The 16,383-nt window shown below is 38.7% G+C and overlaps 1 protein-coding gene across 1 annotated transcript in view; it reads right to left on the reverse strand.

Annotated features, from left to right (window-relative positions):
• Positions 1-12,435: 12,435 nt before the first annotated feature.
• Positions 12,436-16,383, reverse strand: part of aopep (aminopeptidase O (putative)) — a 376,099-nt gene continuing 372,151 nt past the window's right edge. Inside the window, exon 17 of the mRNA XM_043713335.2 lies at positions 12,436-16,271. The gene's annotated coding sequence lies outside the window, so the exon portion shown is untranslated. The remainder of the gene's footprint in view (positions 16,272-16,383) is intronic.

Genomic DNA, 16,383 nt, shown 5'->3' on the forward strand with positions numbered 1-16,383 from the left:
TTATGAACACCAAAACTTCACCATACAGCAATAAATTCATTTACAGCAATGTTATGGTCACTTTTCTCGTTGACAACAAAAACTATATACTATATCTGATGTAACCAAAAAGGCACTTGGTTACCCCCTGAAATGAGCAGGTAGTGAAGTACTCACCAACAGAAGCAAACACATGACCCACCAGGTTGAACACTACTGTGAGCTGACCCTTTTCCATTTTCCTTTTGACTCTGTCCTACAGTTTCTCACTGGCCAGGAAACCTCATCACTTGATCCTGAAAAAGCTAGTGATTACTCAGCCAACAGAAATGCATCCTATGAAGATCTAATTCCATTTGAATTTCTCAAGTATGGAAATATCACATCTATAAGTTCCAACTTCATGACCATTTCCTTCTCTGTTGGTAACTAGGCTGTGTTCCATTGGAGATGTACTACACAACAATCACCAAATTATTCAACAGTAAAAGTAACAGAGGAGATCACGAAATGTACAAGGGTATCTCATCCTTTTGTGTCACTGGGAAGGCCTTCGCAGACGAAATATATCCAGAAGCACAGTACAGTTTCCCTGCTGACATATGTTCACTGTAAATCTTTTTCTCAAAACAGACACAAGAAAGTGTAGGGAACAGGACATACTTTTCAACTTGCTCTCATTGACCTACTAAGATCTTCAACACCATTAGCAAGACAACATTATACAAGATTTTGGGGAAAATTGGCTGTCCACCACAGATCCTCAGTCGCATCCATTCATTCCAACAATAACATGCATTAGCACTATACAGATTTAAGACACCACTTCCAACTATTCTGGCGGTGAAGCATGGGCTGAAACAAGCCTGTGTCTGTGCATCCATGCTTCAAACCTGTGCCTATACTGCAGATATGGAAGAGGCACCCTGTACATGAGGAAAGACAGCAAGATGCAAAATTGATTTAGGTTAAAAGCAATGACAAAAATACAGCACACCTAACTCCTCCATGGTGATACTGCACTAGTTGCTTACACAGAAATTCAGGAACAAAATCTCAAATTTTCTCTACCATGTTCATAATTTTTTTTCTCCCTGACGCTTAAGCTTCAAAACTGTTGTTATGGGACAGGGTGTCACACCCCCATACCTAATCACACTAAGGAACGACTCATTGAAAGTGATAAGCAAATTCTATTGCATTAAGGCCATGGTGTCAATCATTCCTTGAAGCACAATTCAATACATGCATCAGGCAACACCTTTTTTTAGCTTTTATTGCTAACTACCTGCAGAAATGGTAGCAAGCTAACTTCTTGAACTGTTGCCATCTGTGTGGAATCGATACACCAACAGTGCTATTACGAAAAAGGAGTTCAAGAATTTGACTCAGTGGAGGATGGTGAATATATTTAAGTAAGGATGGTATATGACTTGGAGGAATAGTGAGTGATGTTTCCATGCATTTTCTGCCAGGTACTTCTAGGTAGCATAGGTCACAGGTTTGGAAAGTGTGATCAAAGGAACCCAGGTGAGTTGCTTCAGTGCCTCTTGTAGATGGTCAATATTGCAGACATGATGCAGCAGTAGTGGACAGGATGCCAACCAATTGGGCTATTTTGTCCTGGCTTCTTGAGTGTTGTTGGAGCTTCACTCATCCAGACAAATGTAGAAGATTCCATTATACTTCTGACTTGTGCCTTGCAGGTAGTAGAATGACTTTCAGGAGTCAGGTGGTGTGTTATTTACTCAGAATACTCATCATCTGATTTTAGAAGCTGTTGCAGTTATGGTGACTGTCAAGATGTTGATAGCACTGAGCAACGGCAATAACACTGAATATCAAAAGAGATGGTATAATTCCATCTTTTTAGAAATGGCAAATATTACTTGTCAGATGAAGTCTGAATGTTATTCCAGTTCTTGTCACATGTGGACACATACTGCTTCAGTATCTAAGAACATGCAAGTTGAATTAAATACTGTGTAATCATCAGTGAAAATCCTCACTTCTGATGTGGAAGGAAGGAAGCTCAAAGCTGAAAGTTATTGGGTCGAGGATTCCATTGCAGTAAGAAGTGACATTTGGCAACAGATAAGGCTTAACCCCAAATATGCATAGAAACGTAACTAATAAATGTCACACAAATTACCCACTAGCGCACTTGTAAATATGTGTAGCTGGGATCTATCTTGTTTAATTGAATAGTGGCAGTTTAAGCAATAACAGTGACAGGGAATACTACATATTTGCTTAGCTCTAGCTTTCATCAAGGCGGCAAAAATTCCCACTTCTGATTATTACATGTAAGGTCTTACTGGGTTGATTGCACTGTAACCATTATACTCTGATTATTGAAACTCAAATGTTGAAAATGATACTGACAATATAGAAACAAGTGATCTTTCCCCCTATCGGTGGTAAAAAGAAAATATGCAGAAATATAAAGGAGTTAAAAAATGTCTATTAGCTGCTTGCTTTTATAAGTTCACAGAAATTAAAATAGTTATATTTATGAAATTATCAGTAACAAGACTGATGCATATCATAACAACTCACTGCAGATTTCACTGAAGTATTCAACAATTTCTACAGCCCTGGTCATTATTCCCTCTCCTTGGTGCAGAACTTAGCCACTGTGAACAAAGCAAAAATGACCACTGTTCACCAATCAGCTAAGCTCTGAACCTCATCAGAAAGGTTGTATTTGATGGATGGATTAATCTGCAGGCAGATATTCAGACCAAAATATACTTCTATTGTTTGAAAACCTTTTGGCCTTAATAATGGTTAATGATTCATATACTTACCATGCTTTCCACAACAGTAGTCAAGGCAGTGACTATGTGGTAATCCCTGGCAATGTGATTTTTATCTCATGTCACAAATCAGTTTGCCAGGAACCCATTCAGCCACAACAGAAGAGGAAACTTGCAGATTCTCTCTTGGGCATGTCCATCCCTCCCAACCAAGTGTATGACGTGTAAACAAAGAAAAACATTCATTATAAAGGTTCATGTTTTTGGAAACCCTTAAAATGATATTGTATGATTTTAGAAAAGGTTGACAATTCAATTTTATAAGGAATTAACAACTGTATGCTACCTGCAAATAAACAAGCATTTATTGCCTTAATGTAGTTTTAAACATAAATTAGCTACTTATTCTTAAATGTGCTGAACTATCAATAGTTACACAAGAGCTACACTCCAAAACCAATTTAATGTATAAAAGATACACGTGAAACATAGAAACACTGAAAATAGGGCCAGAACCAGGCGAACTGGCCCTTCATGCTTGCTCTGCCATTCAATATGATTACAGTTAATCATCCAACTCTGAACTCTGCTCCAACTTTCTCCTCATATCATTTGATCCCTTTAGTCCTAAGAACCATATCTAACTCCCTCTTGAAAAAATTCAACATTTTGGCTTCAACCACTTGTTGTTCAGAGAATTTCACAGGCACACCACTCTCTGGGTTAAAAACGTTATCCTCATCGAAGTCCTAAATGGCCTACTCCCTATTCTTATATGACCCCAGTCATTTTCTTTTTATTTTAGGTTTCTATGAGATCTCTCCTCATTCTTCTAAAATCAAGTGACTATAACCCTAAATGAGTCAATCTCTCTTCACAGTATCGCCATCCCAGGAATCAATCTGGTAAACGCTATTGCACTCTCTCCATAGCCAGAACATTCTTCTTAAGATAGAGGTGAAAACTACACATAATACTTCAAGTGTAGTTTCACCAAGGCCCTGTACAATTCCAACAAGACATCCCTAATCCCATAACTGAATCCTCGTGCTATGAAGGCCATGATTTGCCTTCTTCACTGCTTGCTTACTGTACCTCCCCCTTTCCCAACCTATTGCCATTCAGATAATAAACCATCTTCCTGTTTTTGCTATTCAAGTGGATAATCTCACATTTATTCACATTATACTTCATCTGCCATGTATTTGTCCACTCACTCAACTTGTTCAAATCACACTGAAGCCTCTCTGCATCCTCCTCACAGTTCACCCTCCCGTCCAGTTTTATGTCACTTGCAAACTTGGAAATAATTGGAGATATTACATTTCGTGCCACTGTGAGTAGAATTTTCATGGAAAATTAGCTTTAGTTAGCCATACTGGTTAGGAAATGACACATTGCAAATTAATATGCAATTCCTTCTGTAAAGCATTTCCATTTATTGCTCTTTCAATTTCTATTAACAGTCTGGTCAGATTCAGCAGTAGGCACTTACAGCCAACCATTTCAAACAATGAAGCATTGTCTTAAACCAACATGACTTTCTGCAGCTTTGTGTTGAACAGATCCAGGCCTAATGCTGAAATGGTAATTTTTGAATAGAAGTAACAGAACATTCTTCTCAAAATACATTAAGTAACAGTACATTGCAGCTTTATTGTATTGAATTCTTAAAACTGATTTATTATAAAAAGGAGCAATTAAGTTTACTGAAACAAAATAATATCACTGATTCTATTTTTACATCTACATTGAAAATGTCTTTTGTGCAGCAGTATCCTTTAATGACACCATAAACTGTACAAAATAGGGCGCTATGCTCATCAAATGTATAGACTTGATTTTCAGATTTCCTGATAGTAATGTAATTTGGTAAAGGGCTTGTGTTTACAGCAGCTAGAAAAAAAATTGGCTTCTCTTTTTCTTTGAATCAAGAGCACTCTTGAATTTTAATTTAGGCCAGAAAGAATGGCAAAGTAGGGTTACTGTACATTAGGTAAAAAGAAAATATCATAGGACCAAAGAGAGAAGGTTAACTTGAGAAATCAGTTTTTAGAAAAATCAAGTTACTGAGTGGTTATGGTCCAAAGGTGGCTATTTGGCCCCACTGAAACTATACTGACTCTCTGCAGAGCAATCCTGTTAGTTCTATTTGCTGCTTTATCCCGATGGTCCTGCAAAATTTATCTCCTATCTAATTTCCTGTTGGAATTGTCAATCACCCTTACGTGCACTACCATCATAGGCAACGGATTCCAGGTCACAATCATTCACTGCATAAAAACATCCCTACTCATATGTCCCTGATACTGCTTGTTCAAAACCTTTAATATATGTCTCGCAATCCTTGTACAATCAGTTAATGAGAATATCTTTTCTTTGTCTACCTGGTCTAAACTTGTCATAATTTTGTCCATTTCTATCAGAGCTCCTCTCAACCTCTTTGCTCCAAGGACAATCGTAACTTGCCCAACATAGCTTTATAGTTTAATTCCTCTGAAACATGGAACCATTCTGGTAAATATCCACTGCAACCTTTCTCGGACCCTCACAGTCTAAAATGCGTTAACCAGAATTTAACCTATACTCTACCTGTGGCCTAATCAGTGCTTTACAATTGTTTAGCATACTTTCCTTTCTTTTATACACAATACCTCAATTTATAAAGCCCAATATCCTATATTCTTTGCCAACTACTCTTGCAACATATTCTGCCATCTTCAAAGATCTGGATGTGAATGCTCAAGTCCTTCTGTTCCTGCACATTTTTTAGAACTGCACCATTCAGTAACCATTGTCTATTATTTGTCAAAATACCTGCCCTCAACCTGTCACTTTTCTGCCATTTTGCTAGCCTGTGTCCTGTTACCATTTCCATAGCTGTAATAGCCTGCCTAAAGAGTGGTCCTCAGAACTGGATACAATACTCCAACAACTGGTATCAGCATTTGCAAATTATTCTGCATTCCAATATCCAAGTCATTTACACATTCTACAAATATATGATACTTTATTTTATGAAGAGAGATAATGTACAAGAACAAGAAAGCAACACTTTATGAATCACTCTCATCAGGTCTCAGTGAAGCATTGTATCCAATTCTGAGGACCACACTTCAGCCAGGTTGCTATGGCTATGGAGATGGTGCAAAAGATTTATCAAAATGATTTTAGCAGAAGAACTTCAGTTTATGTGGAGAGACTGGAGAGTTCGCATGCCTCTCATTAGAGACAAATAAAATAGATTTAAAGTAATTGGAAGAGAGGAAGTCAGGCGATTTAGTTTTACAACGCAGCGCTTCGTTTCATCTGGAGCGCACATTGCCTGAAAACTTAGTGGAAGATTCAACAGTAACACATCTCCCATCTGGTGCTGTTGCCAATTACTTTACAAACAGGATTGGTCCTTCTGTCAGTGCAAATACTTTCTCCCTATACATTCTTCATCCTTCTGAACAGCTCTATTGAATCTCCCATTAATGAATGAATCTCTTCATTGCTGTAGAGAGAATAATTCCAGTATCTCTACTCTCTCTGCTGAACTGACTTTTACATGTTCTGTATTTTTTCTAAAAACAATGTTGAAAAAATACAAAGACTTTCAACTACAAGGAACTCAACCATGACACGATAAATGCAATAACTTAGGAAACTGGGCAAATTTTATGTAATCAAACTATGCATAAGCAAGCATCCATAGACATGTCCAATTAGAATTAAAAATTTCAGAGGAAAAGACTGTAAAATAGGATGGTGCAAGACCGGGGAGAACTTAAAGCTGCTGTACAGGACATTGGTTAGGCCACTATTGGAATACTGTGTGCAATTCTGGTCTCCCTGCTGTAGGAAGGATGTTGTGAAACTTGAAAGAGTTCAAAAATAAATGATAACAATGTTGCCAGGGTTGGAGGATTTGAGATATAGGGAGAGGCCGAATAGACTGGGCTATTTTCCTCAGAGTGTCAGAAGCTGAGGGGTGACCTTGTAGAGGTTTACAAATTCATGAGGGGCATGGATAAGATAAATAGATAAGGTCTTTTCCCTGGGGTAGGCGAGTCCAAAACTAGAGGACATAGATTTAAGGCAAGAGAGCAAAGATTTAAAACAGATCATTTAGAGGGACAAGTTTTTCAGGTAGAAGGTGGTGCATGTATGGAATGAGCTGCCACAGGAAGTGGTGGGAGCTGGTACAATTACAACATTTAAAAGGCATCTGGATATACAAATAAGAAGGGTTTAAAGGGATATGGGCCAAATGCCAGCAAATGGGACTAGATTTATTTGGAAAATCTGGATGGCATGGACAAGTTGGACCAAAAGGTTTGTTTCCATGCTGTGCAATTCTATGACTCTATGTGCATTAGAATTTTCAATTTAGTTACTGAGGGACAAGGAGCCATTCTTGGTCCGCAATGACAGCAAGGGCCTATGGGAAAAAGTGGTCTTGCAGGAAATGGGTAATGCATAGAGTAATGCAATTCATGAAGAATGGTAAGTGACTATGACGAGTGATAAGAAAGACATGTAACATGTACCAGTAGCTTAGAGCTAAGGCAAATGTGGAGGCAAGTAATACTAAGAAAGGCCAAAGAAACAGTTTTAGCAATGGATATGGAGTTCAAAGTTCAGCTCAGAGTAAAAAGAAACTGGCAACATTACAGATGGTTTTAACTTGGACTGAGTATGTGCATTGAATGAGGTTAAGTGGAACTGTGGTAGAGAAGGATGCCAGTGGCTTTGTTTTTCAGATGTTGAACACAGGAAGCTGTGATTCACCAAGACTTTCTGACATGCAAGCAGATGTCAAACTTAGAAATGCAAAACAATCTTAAAAGGCAAGGTATTTCTGAAATGTTGACTCAGATGTGTCTGTTCTAACTGGAAGAGCCCTCAAACCAAAAAAATCAATTATACGACGTGACATCAGTCCTCATTTGTTTATGAGGATGAATCTTATTAGCCTGAAAGAGACAGGCACATTTGAATTCAATATCAAGTTAGGTTACCTATCGTAAGCATCCTTGTGGAAAATCTACTTCAGTTATTAAGTTTTTTGCAATACAATTGTGCATCAATTCTTGAAATATTGTGATACTATTTTAATCTGATTGATTGGGAGCATCTTAAAAACCAGCCAGCTTTCTATAGATTATTGCTGGATGTCTTTTTGTTAATGGACAACATATTTGGATAAAATATTATTTCTCTGTCCTTATAGGATCAAAGTAGGTACACCAATTGTGATGAGTTGGTTCACTTACTTCTAAGGCCTCTGCAATTGTGTACTTTGGCTCATGGTTTCAAGATGCACAAGAACAGCCAAGGAAACTTGTGCCTGATGATTTTCTTTGCCAATTGTATAACTGAAATCAGAAACTTAACATGGTAGAAATATAAACCTGTGTCTACCTATTTGGGATTTTACATTGTATTAGAGACATTTATATAGTTTCCACTTAGGAATACTAAAGAAGACAAAATTACCTGGTTTGTGTTAGTCTGCTGGAGATAATGGTGCAGTTTTTCTCAATGTTACTACCAGCTCTCTAGGTTACTAATAGAGGCAAATAATTGTGCCGAGTTGGATGCAACATGTGTTGACAGCATAACATTATATGTTAAGGAAATTATCTTCACTCTCACACATGCAATTATCAAAGTGAAAAATTTTGTCATACATACGCAATTAAGTTGGTTTCCAATTCTCAGAATCACCAAAGACTGATAAACTGAAGCCATACAGCTTTGAGAAAGCAAGGCAAAAGGATCAAACTCCTAACCTCAAGTCAAAGGAATGCACAACAACTTATTTTGTGATGGAATTTCAAACGTTTGTTGTTAAGCTGCCTTTTGGGCTTCAGTTAGCTAGTTTGTGATGCAAAATGATGCCATCAGCATTGGTTCAATTTCTGCAGTGTCTGAGCTCACCAAGAAGGACTGGACTCACTTCTCAACCTCTCCCTTTGCCTAAGATTTGGTGACCCTCAGGTTAAACCACCACCAGCTTTCTCTCTCTGATGAGAGAGAGCAACCCTGTGATCCTCTGCAAGTATGGTGGCTTTACCTTGTACTTATTCATAGCAATTTAACATAATATTAAAAAGTTAATGAGACACAGTGAAAAGTATGCACTAACTGGAAAATTGCTTTAAAGGTACAAAACTTGGTGCAAATATGTTCATAAAATTTTAGGCTTTTGGACTGTCTTGAGATAAAATGAAGGGCAATCATGTCATCTGTTGAGGGCTGCCTGACAACAAGCCAGGATAATGTAGCTGTTAAAGATTAAATGTAGGTCTGTTTGTTTATTAAAAGATGATGTGAGCTGCACACTCTAAGAGAAAATGACAAGCAGCATCTGTGTTTACAATGGTTGGACTGGTCTCCAATATCCCAGGATGGTGGTCAGGGTTTTGAGTTGCAAGCAGTTTTGCTTTAAATTGTCCATTCATGTCCAAGGTAAATGAGTGTTGAGGTCACAAGCATAATTAATCAGCATTTCTACTGGGATACAAGGCCAATGTACTTTATATAGCTATTGAGATGGACTTTGAGAGGGAAAACATTTCTAAGATACCCTGCAACCTCTCACACACCAGCAGCCTGCCAGGTTGTAAGAAAGACAGCATCTAGAGGCTGAAAATGTCTGTGGTTCATCATATAGGTATACAGGTGGGATCTTGCATTGAACCTTTGATTCAATTTTTGATTGAAAAGACAAGATTTGTGAGGAAAATCCGTCAGGGGTTCACAATCACTTTGAAGAGGGTCTGGGAAAATTGAATGGCTACTTAAGAGTGAAGTCAGTTCTTTGTGTGTGTTAATAAACGGCAAACTTCTGCTCTGTAGTTAGAAGTATACATTTCCTTCAAAACATATTTCAACAACTGAGTTCTAAGGAAGGGTCACTCAATCCAAACCATTAACTCTGATTTCTCTTCACAAATGCTGCCAGACCTGCTGTGCTTTTCCAGCAATTTGTTTTGTTTTAGGCTGTTTTTAGTCTGTTTGTTGTAATTAAAGTGTTAAAACATGAGTTCCTGTCAGCAATCAACTGAAAGTTTGAACGTCATTTTAAGAGTTAATGGCCTCCAACTGTATTGTAAATTGGATATAGGACACATTCTGCTTCTGAAGAAAGGTTGATTATTACTGTCAGTTTGATTACTGATATACACTACACCTTTAGTGATGGTATAAAGCAATCTGTATCAACTTTACATAGGTAATATGACATAGCATTACAGCACAGCTTGGCACTTGTATAAAATTCTAACGGGATACAACAAGTTTGATGCAGGAAGGATGGTGGGTGAGTCCAGAGCCAGGGGTCATAGCTTATGTATAAGGGGCAAACCTTTTAGGACTGAGATAAGAAAAGATTTCTTCATTCAGAGTGGAGAGGCTGTGAAAGTTCACTACCACAGAAGGTGTTCAGGCCAAACTACTGAGTGTTTTCAAGGAGGTAGTAGGTATAGTTCTTGCGACTGAAGGGAGCAAGGGATATGGGGGGGAGAATGGGTACTGAGCTCAGTGATCAGCCACGATCATACTGAATGGCAAGGCAGGCTCAAAAGGTCAAATGGCCTATTCCTGTTGCTAACTTCTATGTTTCTATGAACATTGTCCAGGTATGGTTGCATTCGATGTGGACTGCTTCTATATTTGAAGATGGTGCTGAACATTGCACAATCAACAGTAAACATCCCCACTTCTGACCTTACAATGCACAGAAGGTCATTGATAAAGCAGCTTAAAGAAGCTGGGCCTAACAATACCTTGAGGAACTTAGGGCTCTTCTGGCACAGTGGAAGCATCCCTGCATGAGCCAGGACACCGAGGTACAGATGTGTGTCATAACATAACTGAACAGGTTTATTAATAACATCTACTCTGACACACCTGTACAGAGATGTTCTGGGGCTGAGACAACTATCACTACCTGCCATAGTGCCATGTCTGGCTATGACCAGCATTTAGTTTTCCGATTCCACTGACTTCAGTTTTGTTGGGGCTCATGATACCACACTCGATCAAATGCAGATGTAATACCAAAGGTATGGAGAGCAGGATCGAGGTAAATGGGAGTCCCCCTTCCCCAGAGCAAGGGCAGGAGAAGGGCCCATACCCCTGTGGCCCTCCAATCACTGGGAGGTAACAGCTAGTAGTGTCAGGAGGGAAACAGTCCCCCCGCCATTACACATGCCACCCCTTACAATGTTCAACAGCTAAGAGATATAGCCAAGTATGTAGAGGATTATCAGCCTAGGGATGATCCAAGGGAGCTATTCCAAACCATGCACAAGGAGCAAACCATACACAGGTTAGATAATGAGGAGGAGAAAAAACTAATACTGATGTATCTCCATCTCACTACACATTCAGCCTTGCCCAAGTCACAAAATGCAGGAGGGAGAACATTAGATGAGCTAAAGGATGCTGTACTGAAGGCCATGGAAATTAATAATGGGGACCCAGTGGAAGCTCTGAATAAGTGAAGACAGACGCAGGGGGAGTGCCCAACTGCACATGCCACAAAGCTGTGGTTAGTGTTCCAGACTGTATATGTCCCTGGGCTAAACCAACGAAATATGGCTACACCTTCTGACAATCGGTGAAATTGGATTATCCAATACAATCCCTCTGAGAAAAGATGAGGATAATTAGAAAGAAGAGATACCAGGATCAGGAAAAGATTAGTAATATAGTAATATATTCATAATATAGGACAGCAAGTGGCACGGGTGACTCTGAACACAATCAAAATATTGAGTCCACCAAAGAATATTACCAGATAGATTGTAGACAGAATAGCCCAGGACGTGGCACGCAACAATAAGGTGGCCTTTTGCTCTACATACACTAGCTGGCAACCATCTGTATGGTTAGTACAAATATACTGCAATTAGACTCCCATAGAGTACTGGACTTGGTGTTGGATGAATAACTGAAGACATGAGTGTAGGAGAAGACACCCTTGTGCTATCCCAAAAGCTTCACTTTTACCAACCAGGTCTTGAGTACCTGCAATGATAAGAAGGGTCAGTACTACATTGGTAGTTGGCTCCATGTACCCAGATGTGGGGACAATCTCACACACTCCCAAATTCAAGTTCATAATGTCATTAAGTACCTGGATATCACTGAACAACATCCCAATCCATACCATAGTTCCAGATGAACTGAAGACAGGAGTGGAATTGTCCCAGAGTCTCCAATAGGGAAACCACTGGGTTTGTCATGAGGAAATGACTAGAGAAGGTCTAAGTCAATGTAGATTGACTCTGATGAGAACTGCTCATTATCTATCCTGGAAGAAGTGAGGACTGCAGATGCTGGAGACCAGAGTTGAAAAATGTGGTGCTGGAAAAACACAGTAGGCCAGGCAGCATCCGAGGAGCAGGAGAATCAACGTTTCAGGCATTCCTGAAGAAGGGCTTATGCCCGAAACGTCGATTCTCCTGTTCCTCGGATGCTGCCTGGCCTGCTGTGTTTTTCCAGCACCACATTTTTCAACATTATCTATCCTGTCAGTGAATAACTCAACAACCAAACTTTTCTTAAGTATGCCTTAGTCAGAGACATCTACTATGTCACCATGGCAGCCTCAGGGATGGACATGGTGTGCTGTAAATAGGGGGAATATCAGCAATATTTTCTCTGACATAACCATTAGTCACTAAGTCCTGTCTAAGCTAGCACCTGATTAGGAACTGCACACAACTCTATCCATCCGCTCAAATTATACAGACAAGGATGTATGGTGGTTTATAGCTGCTGAAATGCCACCTATTCCACATTTCAGACGAGGTGAAGATCATTCTCAAGGCAAAGGAAGTTATCCACAATTGGGCTAATTACACGAAGGAGATCAAAAATCAAACAGAGGAGGTGGATAGAGACTTGCAGGCTCCAAATTTTTGGAGTAAAGTTGGGAATTGGGGATGGTAAACCCAGGTTCACTTGAGTATCAGGATTCTATCTCATGTTGTTATAATGCAATCTGTTATACTTGTTGTTGTAATAGTCTGATTGTGTTTGTTAAAACGGCATGATAAGAACTAGAGGAGACTGACAACAGGAATTGGTCTCAGATACCAAAAGATAGCTTGTATGGGAAAGGGTTTGTAATGGCTGTTTATTGTAGGGTAAGAATACCTTAGAAAAAGCCAGTTCATAGAATTCCTGCCTTTTTGCTCATTACCATTTACATTGATATTATGCTTATTTTGTAAGAGGTGGAAAGTGTATAAGAATGTACATGCCACAGAACAAAAGGTAAATGAGTAAGACATCATAAAATGATTAGTGACTTTGATAATAAGTACAACAATTTAAATGGCATCATTAAATAACACAAATGAGGCCATGCTTTGCTGAGAATAAATTACTGTAAGGAGTTAACACTCACCACTGCCTAGAAATGCCCTGGAGAATAGAGCTGACCTGGTTCTCCAGACAAATCCTTGGATTAAAAGGGGGGAGATGTTGGATAAGGGCAAAGATATGGGAATCAATATGAGAATTTACAGTGGACTGGAACAAGTTAGCTGCAAGACAGAAGACATTGCAGAAATCAGAACTATTGTAGAAATGTTCTCTAAGGTAAATAGGTTACTGCACCCAAGTTTCAGCTGCACATAGGAAAAATGAACAAAATGACATTCCAGCTGCTATCAAGACCAATCAGGAGCTACATTATGGCCATAAAGGAGAAGGATTTGCAGAAACTAAAGGAATTTAACAATTGCTAGCTACATATGGTCAAACAATTTGGGTTTGGACAAATTCCAAATAAGGAAATTGGAATGCCAACTTAGCAGGTCGGAACTATATTAGCAGCAGCCCAGAAAAACCCCAATTTTAGCAGCAACTGAGATTTACAACTGCAAAGAAATACCTAATCAGCAGGTGTGTTGATGCCGCCAAGCGTTCTAGAGTGGCCAGCTGCCAACTCTCCTGGTAATAATGACCCAGGATTATAAAGTGAATTGGTTGAGAAACTTTAGTAGTTAAAGGCATTATTTATCATTTACCCAAGCATTTAATAAATTAATTAAGTTTTACAGAGCTTTAAGTGTCTCTGCTGTATCATCATCAATGCATACAATGTTGTCTAGCAGAGACAGGCAACAGTCACCCAGTTTGAATTTGGTCTCAATAATATAATGGGCGACTGCATTTAGGATACTAGAAGATTGTTACAAATACTTCAATCTTTTCTTTTGAACTGCTGTGCTTGGCTCTCCCATTATTAAGGATGAGGATATCTATGTAGTCTCCTCTTCCAGCGAGTTCTTTAATTGCCCACTACCATTCATAACTATATGTGACAAAATGCAGAGCTTAGACTTGATCCACTGGTTGTGGAATCACTGATCTCTGTTTATCACTTTGTGCTTATGTTATCTGGCGTGTAAGCAGTCCAGGGTTTATCCCTGGATTGATGATCATGAGACTGTAAGTTGCAATTGCAGATCGTGTTGAAATGCAATTCTGCTGCTAATGATGGCCTACAATGATTCATGGATGTCCAGTCATGAGTTGCTAGATCCATTAGAGGTCAGATTTTGAGAGTACTATGTGAAGATGGGACTTTGTCCCCACAAGGACTGTCCAGTGATCTCTCTCACTGACAGTGTTATGGTTAGATGCATCTGCTGCAGACAGATTGGTGAGGGTGATATCAGGAATATTTTTCCCATTTCTTGATTCCTTTACCACCTGCTATGGACTCAATCTGGACAGCCACTCTTGGTGAGGGACATTGAAGTCTCACAGCCAGAGCACATTCTGCACCCTTGCTATTCTTGGTACTTTGTCCAAGTAGTGCTCAATATGGAGGGGATCTAATCCATCAGCCAGGGCGGGTGGAATGTGGTCTTTTTTGAGACTTCCTTGTCTCAAAAGATACAACAGAGTGGACCAGTGCAGAAGATATTTAAGAGACAACCTTAAGAGTTTTTATGATAATCAGCAATGTTTTCATGGTTATCAATAGATTTTTAATTCCAGATTTTTAAAAGCTTAATTCGAATTCTGCATGCCTTGGCAGATTGAAACTCCCATGCCCAGAACATTTAAGAACAGCTTCTTCCCCAGTGTTATCAAACTTATCAATGGATCTCTCAAATATGAGAGGTGATCTTTCTCTGTAGCTTCTCTGCAGCTGTAACACTATACTCTACATCCTGCTCTATTATTCTGATGTACTTACGTAAGGTATGATTTGTCTGGTTATTCACACAAAACAATACTTTTCACTGTATTTTGGTACATGTGACAATAATACGTTAAATCAATTACTGGGTCTCTAGATAACGAGACCAGCAAAGATATGTCAATGCCATCTCCTGCCTCTAAATACATGGACCTGACTTTGCCATAAGTGGAAGGCTGAAAATAGCAATGCTCAACATTATGGCAGGTAAACTAGATAGAAGCTTCTCTCATTTACACATATATAGTTAACCACAGATATCTATAATTTGCTTTCAGAGAAACATTACTCTTCTAAAGGGTGCACTGCTGTAGTTCTCATTGATAGAACCAGCACTGGCATTGTGACCAGATTTTCCTCCATTTACGGTCCACTCTCTTTCCTCCATAAGAAATCCACAGCTTACAAACAATTAAATGTTACAACCCATCACTAGTTTAGTGAGACATTTAAATCTCAACTAACAGTAAGAAAAAATGGAAAGTGTGTGTGTCTGGAATAAATGATATAAACTTAAATCAATCTTTCCTGCTACCTCAACTTCTTTATTCTTAAAGTGATCTGAATTATGAGCAATAATTATGTAAAATGTTGAAGCTCATTCATGGATTGGAATGTTCCAACTATGGGTTTGACAGAATTTGTTAATATCACATTACTTTGATCTAAATTTAAACAAGAACTGTTCAATACATAAAGGGGATTCAAAACGTTGAGGTAAAGTATAAGTGACGAGATTAAAAAAGCAACACATTTGACATAACATTTAACCTAACTTAGATCCAATATAAAACACAGTTTGCTGTATAATTACCTAAAAGAATGAAACTTTAGCTACACCGCTCAAAATTGATGAGCTTATATTAAGACGATTAAACAAACAATAAGATATGTATGTTTTACACATTACTGAACAATCCAGAATATTTGAGGTGTGATTTCATCTGCAGTCTGTTTTACTTTAATTAGTCCTGGTCGTAGATTAAATAGTGGTAACTGTCAATTTTGCATAACATATTACTAAAATTCATTAGAAACATTTAAATGTAGAGTTAGATATCTCAAACCTATGACTAAAAGGTGTCGGCAACAATATCTAAATTTTAAATGTCTGCAGAGACAGTGATGTACATCAGCATGCAGAACATAAGCAGAGTCTTCAAACAGAACCCATAAGAGGAAAAAAATGAAGATCTTCTCACATTGATAGCTATTAAAGCTTGCAATAGAAAGAAGTTCACGCAGCAGAAATTGCTGGTAGGTTTCCAATGCTAAGACTCCTGCTCGGACATGATTTTCAGTTCTGGATAAGCCTGTTTGAGGATGTGACAAAGAATGATATTAGCCAGAAAGTAAGACCAGCTTTTTAAAATCAAAGGAAAAGGCTTATTTTTGGCACCTCGCCAGCAATAAATCAGTCACTAC

Source organism: Chiloscyllium plagiosum, unplaced genomic scaffold (genome assembly GCF_037043375.1).
Source record: "Chiloscyllium plagiosum isolate Xiang-an unplaced genomic scaffold, Cpla_swu_hap1 HiC_scaffold_2, whole genome shotgun sequence".
Classification (NCBI taxonomy): Eukaryota; Metazoa; Chordata; class Chondrichthyes; order Orectolobiformes; family Hemiscylliidae; genus Chiloscyllium; species Chiloscyllium plagiosum.